Source organism: Phodopus roborovskii, unplaced genomic scaffold, assembly GCF_943737965.1.
Source record: "Phodopus roborovskii unplaced genomic scaffold, PHOROB, whole genome shotgun sequence".
In the NCBI taxonomy this organism is placed as follows: Eukaryota; Metazoa; Chordata; class Mammalia; order Rodentia; family Cricetidae; genus Phodopus; species Phodopus roborovskii.
The window spans coordinates 19,541,330-19,549,433 of NW_026125444.1; the positions used below are offsets into that span (position 1 = coordinate 19,541,330).

Sequence of the window (8,104 nt, forward strand, 5' to 3'; positions counted from 1 at the left end):
AAACACTAGAAAGCAACCAAAAGATCCCCTCCATGTGGTAAAGAACTAATCAGAAGTTAGCTGCCGGGTTCTGGATGTGCTTTACTGATAATAGTGGAATGCAGCGTTTAGCAACTGCCCTGGGAGGGCCTCTAGGCATAGCAACCTTTCTGCAGCTGCGGCTAACCAATCACCTCAGGACAGGTTGCCCCAGTTCAGAGGTGCACCAATCCTGAGACTGTGCAACTAGCAGACCCCAGACACTCCCCTGTTCTAACACAATATGTTTCCTGCTCCACTGATGCTTGGGGTCCCTCCTCACCCATGTGTTGAACCTATGGAGGACCGGAGTTGATTTGTAAAGTAAAAAGACTCTGCTTTTGCATTGGATCTGGTCTCTTGGTGGTTTGGGGGGTTCAGAGTCTGGGCACAACTGTATAGACCCACAAAATGTTGGACCCGTGTCTTTAAAAATCTGAAAATCTTCATACTTTGTGGACCAGGGCATCCATTTCAAGGGATATTTTCTAAGAAAGAAATCTGATCAATGCAGATGCATTTATAATGAAGATTTTCATGGGATTCTCATGATAAGGATTGGAGATGTTATGTGAATGGATTTACTTAAGTGACCATGAAACACCCCCATTCTAGATAGTCACACTCATTAAAACTCCTGGTTCTAAGAATATAACAAGTATATACAAAGCAATAAAATAGCTCAAAACTATATATTTAATCAGATTCTGTTAGCAAGTGGTATATAGGTAGAGAAAAGAGCTAGAAAGAAAGCTGGGTGCTGGTTCCACTGAGCACGAGTCTGCCTTTGCCGTCTCACAATGTTCTCCACTGAAAGTGTTGTGCCCAGACTCTGAACTCCCAAAACTACCATTTCCCCCTCTACAGTCACACAGGCATGCTCACACTTTTTATTTGCCATGAACCAACCGTCCAGCCTCTGTGGAAATCTCTTATGAGAACATGAATTTTCTGATAACTCACAACCCCACCGATGTTACTCTCAACAACGCTGCTCTCACAGAGGAATTTAAGAAGTATGGAGCGACAACTTTGGTTCGAGTTTGTGATGCTAAATATGATAAAGCTCCAGTTGAAAAAGCGGGAATCCACGTTCTAGATTGGCTATTTGATGATGGAGCTCCACCCCCTAATCAAATAGTTGATGATTGGCTAAACCTGTTAACAACCACATTTCGTGTGGCAGGGTCCCTGTGCCAGTTGCTCTTGCATTGATTGAATGTGGAATGAAGTATGAAGATGTTGTTCAGTTTATAAGCAAAAAAAAAAAAAAAAAAAAAAAAAAAAACAGAAGAAGGGGAGCATACAATTCCAAACAGCTGCTTTACTTGGAGAAATACCGACCTACAGACAGATGCCATTAGGCTTCAGAGATACCAATGGGCATTGCTGTGCTCAGTAGAAGTACGGAAATGTTGACTGGGTCGTGGCATTAGAGGGAACTCTTGGTACCTGGAAATGTGAATCTGGAATTTTACCTGTATCATCAAAGTAGTGATGGATTCAGTGCTGTTCAACTCCCAATGATTGAGAAGAAAGCAAACAATAAAGAAATCCCTCTATAATGTGGAGAAAATGTTTAAGAAAAGAAAACAAACAAACAAATAACACCAAGAGACCAGATCCAATGCAAAAGCAGAGTTGTTTTAATTTACCGGTTAACTCAGGTCCTCCATCCATCTGACACCGCAGGTGGAGTAGGAGGGATCCCGAGCAGCAGTGGAGCAGCAGTGGGGCAGGAAACATATTGGGGTAGAGCAGGGAAAGTGGCTGGGGGTCCGCTAGTTGCATGGCCACAGTCTCAGGATTGGTGCACCTCTGGGCTGGAGGAACCTGTCCTGTGTTGATTGGTCAGCCGCAGCTGCAGACAGGATGCTGTACCTGGAGGCCCTCCCAGGGCAGTTGCTAAGCCTTGCATTCCACCCAGAGCCTGCCAGCTAACTTCTGATTGGTTCCTCACCACATGGAAGCTATCTGGCTGTAGATTCCTTGTGGGAACCCACACAATTCGCCATTACAAGATGGCGCCGAGGATTGTTGTAAACAACCCTGTTTTTGGCACATGCCCTCCTCGAGTCTGCCTGGCAACAGCTATGCACCAATCCCAGACTGACTGGTGTCCTTTCAGGAAGGAACGCCCATCCTGCCTAGATATAAGCCGCTCCCTTCCTTGCTTGCGTGCCCCTCACCTCCAGCTCTCCCTCAATCAAGAAGCACTTCAATAAAGTGTGATCAGAGAAGGATCCTCGTGTCGGTGGTCTTCTTCCCCTGCGGGTCAGGGGCGCGCCACAATTCCTAGTGATTAGGGCAAGGTCAGGGGCTCAGCACATGCTGCTGAGTCAGAGGTCTGCTGCTTGCTAGGTCTTTTCTGTTATGGCTGCCAAAGCAGGGAGCCGGGTGAGGGTCTGGACCCTTCAAAAGCACTTTGTTTGGCTTTAACTCCTCCACTTCAAGCCCTTGTGCTCCTCTGGTGAAAGAGTTTCTACACTGGAAAATTCTAGGAGTAACAACACCTAGGGAGAAAGCCAAGGCCATGTGTTGAGGGGCAGTTCCTTGAGCTGCTGGGTCACAAAGCTTCAAGGTACCCCAATAATCAAGAAAGGACAGAACCCTTCATTCATCTTGTGACCGGCACATTATTTGGCTCCCCAGCCCTGCTTAAAGGAGATAAAGGAGCTGTGGCAAAGACAGAGTGTGACAATATCACCACCCTGGCAGATTGGGGGGTAGTTTTCTCAATCAGTTTCCCCCTGTCAATTACAAGTGTCATTTCTGTCATAATCCAACACTCATACACATCACACTCACACTTCGGGTGAGGAGTGTGATTTTTGAGCACCAATAACAAAGTCAGACTTCCCAAAGACTTTAGGGACAAATTCCAAATGACACAACAAATGTCTGACCCTCATTAAGACTAGAAGCCTTTCATTTCCCAGAAGATGACAGCAGTGTTAATCTTACTGATGATGCAAACCAGTTTTCTGTTACCATCAGCTGCCTTTGATTTTTCTGTTACCCCTAAGAGCCATTCCCAGTTATATATTCTATTGGGTATGACTGACTCTCTTTACATAACTAACAACTGTATGCTGAGGGTAACGGTGAGGGAAAACTCTACAAGGAAGAGGTGGTCTTAATTCATCTCATGCCTCCTACAGGAAGACAAGGTCTTCTGCACCAAATGCAGACGATGTGATGGGGATTTGCACAGGGCCTTTACAAAAAAAAAATTTACTAGCAAACTCGGGTGTGTATTATTGTAAACTGCTGCATACCATGTGATTATAAGATTAAGAAGTGAATTGCTAATCTTGTCAGTCCAACTGTTGTCTCCCTTGATAAGATTTGTGTTATTACACTTCGGGTGATCAAAGAGTGTAATTGGCTGTTGACACTGATTGAAGGAAGAAGGCATGCCTTCCATTTTTTAAAAAAGAGAATTAATTATCTTGGTAAGGGAGGTAACAATTCCAACAACAGTTCTCACAGCTGCAAAACAGAAGTGAACTGTCAGGGTGTTTTCATCTCTCTCTTTCCCACCTGTTTTTCTCCTTTTGATAACATCTTTTCCAAGATTTAACACATTTACCAAGAAGGGGAGAGGGAATCTGGGAAGCCTTCAAAAGAGAAAGACAAAAAAAATTAGCTTTTGGAATTTGCAGCAAAACCGGCACAAATGTACGTGCGTGGCATTTGCATGTGTTAATGTCTAAGGAAGACATCATAGGCAGATGGAGGTAGCTAAATCTCCTTATGCCATTCAAGTCATATTAAACCAGTAACAGACATCTGAAACTGACCATATGTCAGCCAAAGAAAAAGAATCCAGGCACGTTGATATGTCCTGGTTACCTAAATCCTTTTAACATAAGCAGTGTAAAATCAATGAAAACTTACATCCTACAAGATATGGAATATGTTTCAACTGCAGCCTATAGACTAGACCTTTTCATCCAGAGGTGGAAAACAAGGGGAAGTCAAAGCTCCTCCTTGTTATCCCAGTAACACACATGGAACACTTTATGTCTGTCCGTGCCTACAAGTTGAAGGGCTTCTAGCTTAAAGTTGTCATCCCAAAGAAACAAGTCATGGGTGAGCCACAGAATGCAACAAAGGTTCATTTGCTGAGGGAACTGAGCCTCTTGTCAGAGGCACTGGCTTTTTTTTAACCACTGAAACAAAGGGGTGGATAATTGAGCAGCAGTCTAGGGAAGGCCGGCTTCCTATCCCATCATGAAGATGGGAATATTCGAAACTGGAGGCATTCCTTAGGGAACTTCACGGCACTCCCAGGTCCAGAACTAAAAGCGAATGAAGACTCCTCCTCTGCTCTAAGCAGGAGCCAGGGCAGACTCTTCAAGAGTGGAGGGTTGGGTCATTCCACAAGATTGAGACCCATGACAATGGAGGAGCTCACTGGCAGTAAAACCAGTGAGTGGAATAAGAGTGTCATTGGCACTAGTGATGGCCGCAGGAAGAGCTGCCTAAACAGAGACTCAGAAGCACACATTTTATTCCTCACACTCTAATTACTATTATAGACACTTAGCAAATTGATTTTATTTTCACAATGCATACCCCACTCCCCCAGTAAACCAATAGCCAACATCAAACTAAATGGAGAACAAGACAAGGCTGCTCACTCTCTCCATATCTCTTCAATATTGTACTTGAAGGTCTAGCAGAGCAATAAGACAACAAAAGGAGATCAAGGGGATACAAATTGGAAAGGAAGAAGTCAAACTTTCATTATTTGCAGATGATATAATAGTTTACATAAGTGACCCAAAAAACTCTATCAGAGAACTCCTACAGCAAATAAATACCTTCAGCAAAGTGGCAGGATGCAAGATTGACTTAAAAAAAAAAATCAGTAGCCCTATTATATACAGACGATAAATGAGCTGAGAAAGAAATCAGAGAAACATCACCCTTTACAATAGCCACAAACAGCATAAAATATCTTGGCAACGCTAACCCAACAAGTAAAAGACCTGTATAGCAAGAACTTTGAGTCTTTAAAGAAATAAATTAACGAAGATACCAGAAAATGAAAAGATCTCCCATGCTCTTGGATAGGTAGGATCAATACAGTAAAAATGGCAATCTTGCCAAAAGCAAGATTCAATGCAATCCCCATTAAAATCCCAGCACAGTTATTCACAGACCCTGAAAGGATAATAATCAATTATATATGGAAAAACTAAAGACCCAAGATAAACAAAACAACCTGTTCAATAAAGGGACCTCCAGGGGCATCACCATCCCCGACTTTAAGCTCTACTATAGAGCTATAACCCTGAAAACAGCTTGGTATTGGAACAGAACTAGATAGGTAGACCAATGGAATCAAATTGAAAATCCTGATATTAACCCCACACCTATAAACACCTGATTTTTTTTTTAACAAAACAGCTAAAATTATACAATGGAAGGAGGAAAGCATCTTCAACAAATGGTGCTGGCACAACTGGATGATAGTGTGTAGAAAACTGCAGATAGACCCACGTCTATTGCCATGCACAAGACTTAAATCCAACTCTGAGATACCATCTTACTCCTGTCAGAATGGCTAAAATCAAAAGCACTAATGACAGTTTATGCTGAAGAGGTTGTGGAGAAAGGGGAACACTTCTCCACTGCTGGTGGGAGTGCAAACTTGTACATCCACTTTGGAAATCAGCATGGTGGCTCCTCAGGAAAATGGGAATCAGTCTACCACAAGATCCAGGATTTCTACTCTTAGGCATATACCGAAAAGATGCACATTCATACAAGGATATCTGTTCAACTATGTTCATAGCAGCATTATTTGTAATAGCCAGAACCTGGAAGCAACCTAGATAAAGGAAGTAACCTTTATCCTTTTTTTTTTTTTTTAACTGAAAAAGTGGATAAAGAAAATGTGGTACATTTACACAATGGAGTACTATTCAGCAGAAAAAAAAAAAACAATGGAATCTTGAAATTCGAAGGCAAATGGATGGAATTATAAGAAACCATCCTGAGCAGGGTAACCCAGCCACAAAAAAAGATGAACATGGTATGTACTCACTCATATATGGATTTTAAACACAAAGGATCACCAGCCTACAATCTATACAGCCAGAAAAGCTAGGAAACAAGGAGAACCCTAAGAGAGACATACATGGTCCCCTGGAGAAGGGGAAAGGAACCAGATATCATGATCAAACTGGGAGCAGGTGCGGAGGGGAGAGGGAATTAGGAGAAAGAGAAGGGGAGAAGAGGATGGGAAAGGAGGACATGAGGGAGCAGGAAGATTGAGCAGGGGAAGAATAGAGGAGAGCAAGAAAAGAGATAACATAATAGAGGGGGCCATTATAGGTTTAAAAAGAAATCTGGCACTAGGGAAATGTCCAGAGAGCTACAAGGATGACCCCAATTAACAATCTAAGCAATAGTGGAGAGGCTACCTTAAATGCCTTCCCTGATAATGAGATTGATGTCTACCTTATACACCACCCTAGAGCCTTCATCCACTAGCTGATGAAAGCAGAAGCAGACACCCACAGCTAAACAGAGCTGAACTCCTTTGCAGAGAGGGAGGAGTGATGAGCAAAGGTCAAGACCAGGCTGGAGAAACCCACAGAATCAGCTGACCTGAACAAGGGGGAGCTAATGAACCCCAGACTGATAGCTGGGAAACCAGCATAAGACCGACCCAGACCCCCTGAACATGGGGCTCAGTTAGGAAGCCTGGGCAGTCTATGGTACCTCTGACAATGGAACCAGGATGTTCCCTAGTGCAAGAATGGACTTCGGGAGCCCATTCCCCATGGAGGGATACTCCCTTTGCCTAGAGACACAAGAGAGGGCCTAGGCCCTACCCCAAATGACTTGGCAGACTTTGATGATCCCTCATGAAAGGCCTCACCCTCCCTGGGGAGTGGATCGGAGATGGGATTGGGGGGGGGGGGTCCTGTGGGGAGTATGGGAGGGAGGGAGAGGAAAATGGGATTGATATGTAAAGTAAGAAAAAAATATTAAAAAAAAAAAAAGCCCCTCTTGAGCTAACTCCTTTCTGAGGGTGACCTTCACAATAAGCTAACACTTGTCCCTGGGCCCCACTTTTTAAGGTCCAGTACATTAGTGATCTGTCACTGCAATAAAACACCTGGGAATAAACACTTAGGGGAAGAAACACTTACTTGGCCCCTGGCTTGCAGCTGTCAGCCTGGGGTTGCTGGCTCTCATCACCATGCCAGAGGGGAGCCAAACACCAGGGTGGAGAGAGCAGAGCCATTGACTTCACAGTGGCTAGGAGGCAGCTGGGGAGACTTTGAAGGCATGCCCTCAGTGACTGGCTTCTTCCAAACCAGGCCACACTCTCCAGTGGCTATTATTTCCTAATATCACCATCAGATTATGAGTCTATCATTGTGTTAGGTCCATTGATTAGGTCAGAGCCCTTATTTTCTAATGAATCCCCCAAAACCTTACCTCTGAACAATAACTTGGGGACAAAACCTTCAACAAAAAACTTTTGGATAGACATGTCAATCCAAACCATAGTCTACCACCTCAATGTTACCACACTAGGGAGCAAAATCCCAGCGTGTGAAACTTTGTGGGGACATAGCTAAGCAAAAGCAGCATAATAGGCTGACATGCTGCTAATTAATTGGGTCTAAAGGTTAAGAATCATCACTCAGGCATTCTCTACAGCGATGAAGGCTGCGGTATCACAGGTGGGAAGTTCAACCTTATTTCTCTATCTGATCTCTTCCTGTCTCAGAGAACATGGAATTCTTGGAGTCTGAGTTTTCCAATCCTTCCCAGCAGAATTCTTGGATTACTTCCTCTGATAACGTGATGCCAACTGTCATCAGTTTCTAGAATCTAGAATCACCTCTGGATAAGCCTGTGGGGGGTTATTTTGTCTGTACTGAGGTGAGTACTCCTGCCCACCGTGGGTGGCACTGTTCCCTGGCTGTGTCCAGGACTGCAGATGTAGAGAAAGCAACGTGCATTCCTGGCTCTGTTTTCCACCACAGGTGTGAGCAGTGTCTCCAAGCTCCTCCCACTGTGACTTCTGCGTTATGACAGGGGCTACAGCCTGCAA

At 44.0% G+C, this 8,104-nt stretch overlaps 1 pseudogene; it reads left to right on the forward strand.

Annotated features, from left to right (window-relative positions):
* The first annotated feature begins 945 nt into the window (after nt 1–945).
* Nucleotides 946–1,420, forward strand: LOC127215429 (protein tyrosine phosphatase type IVA 2-like; annotated as a pseudogene).
* Nucleotides 1,421–8,104: the final 6,684 nt, after the last annotated feature.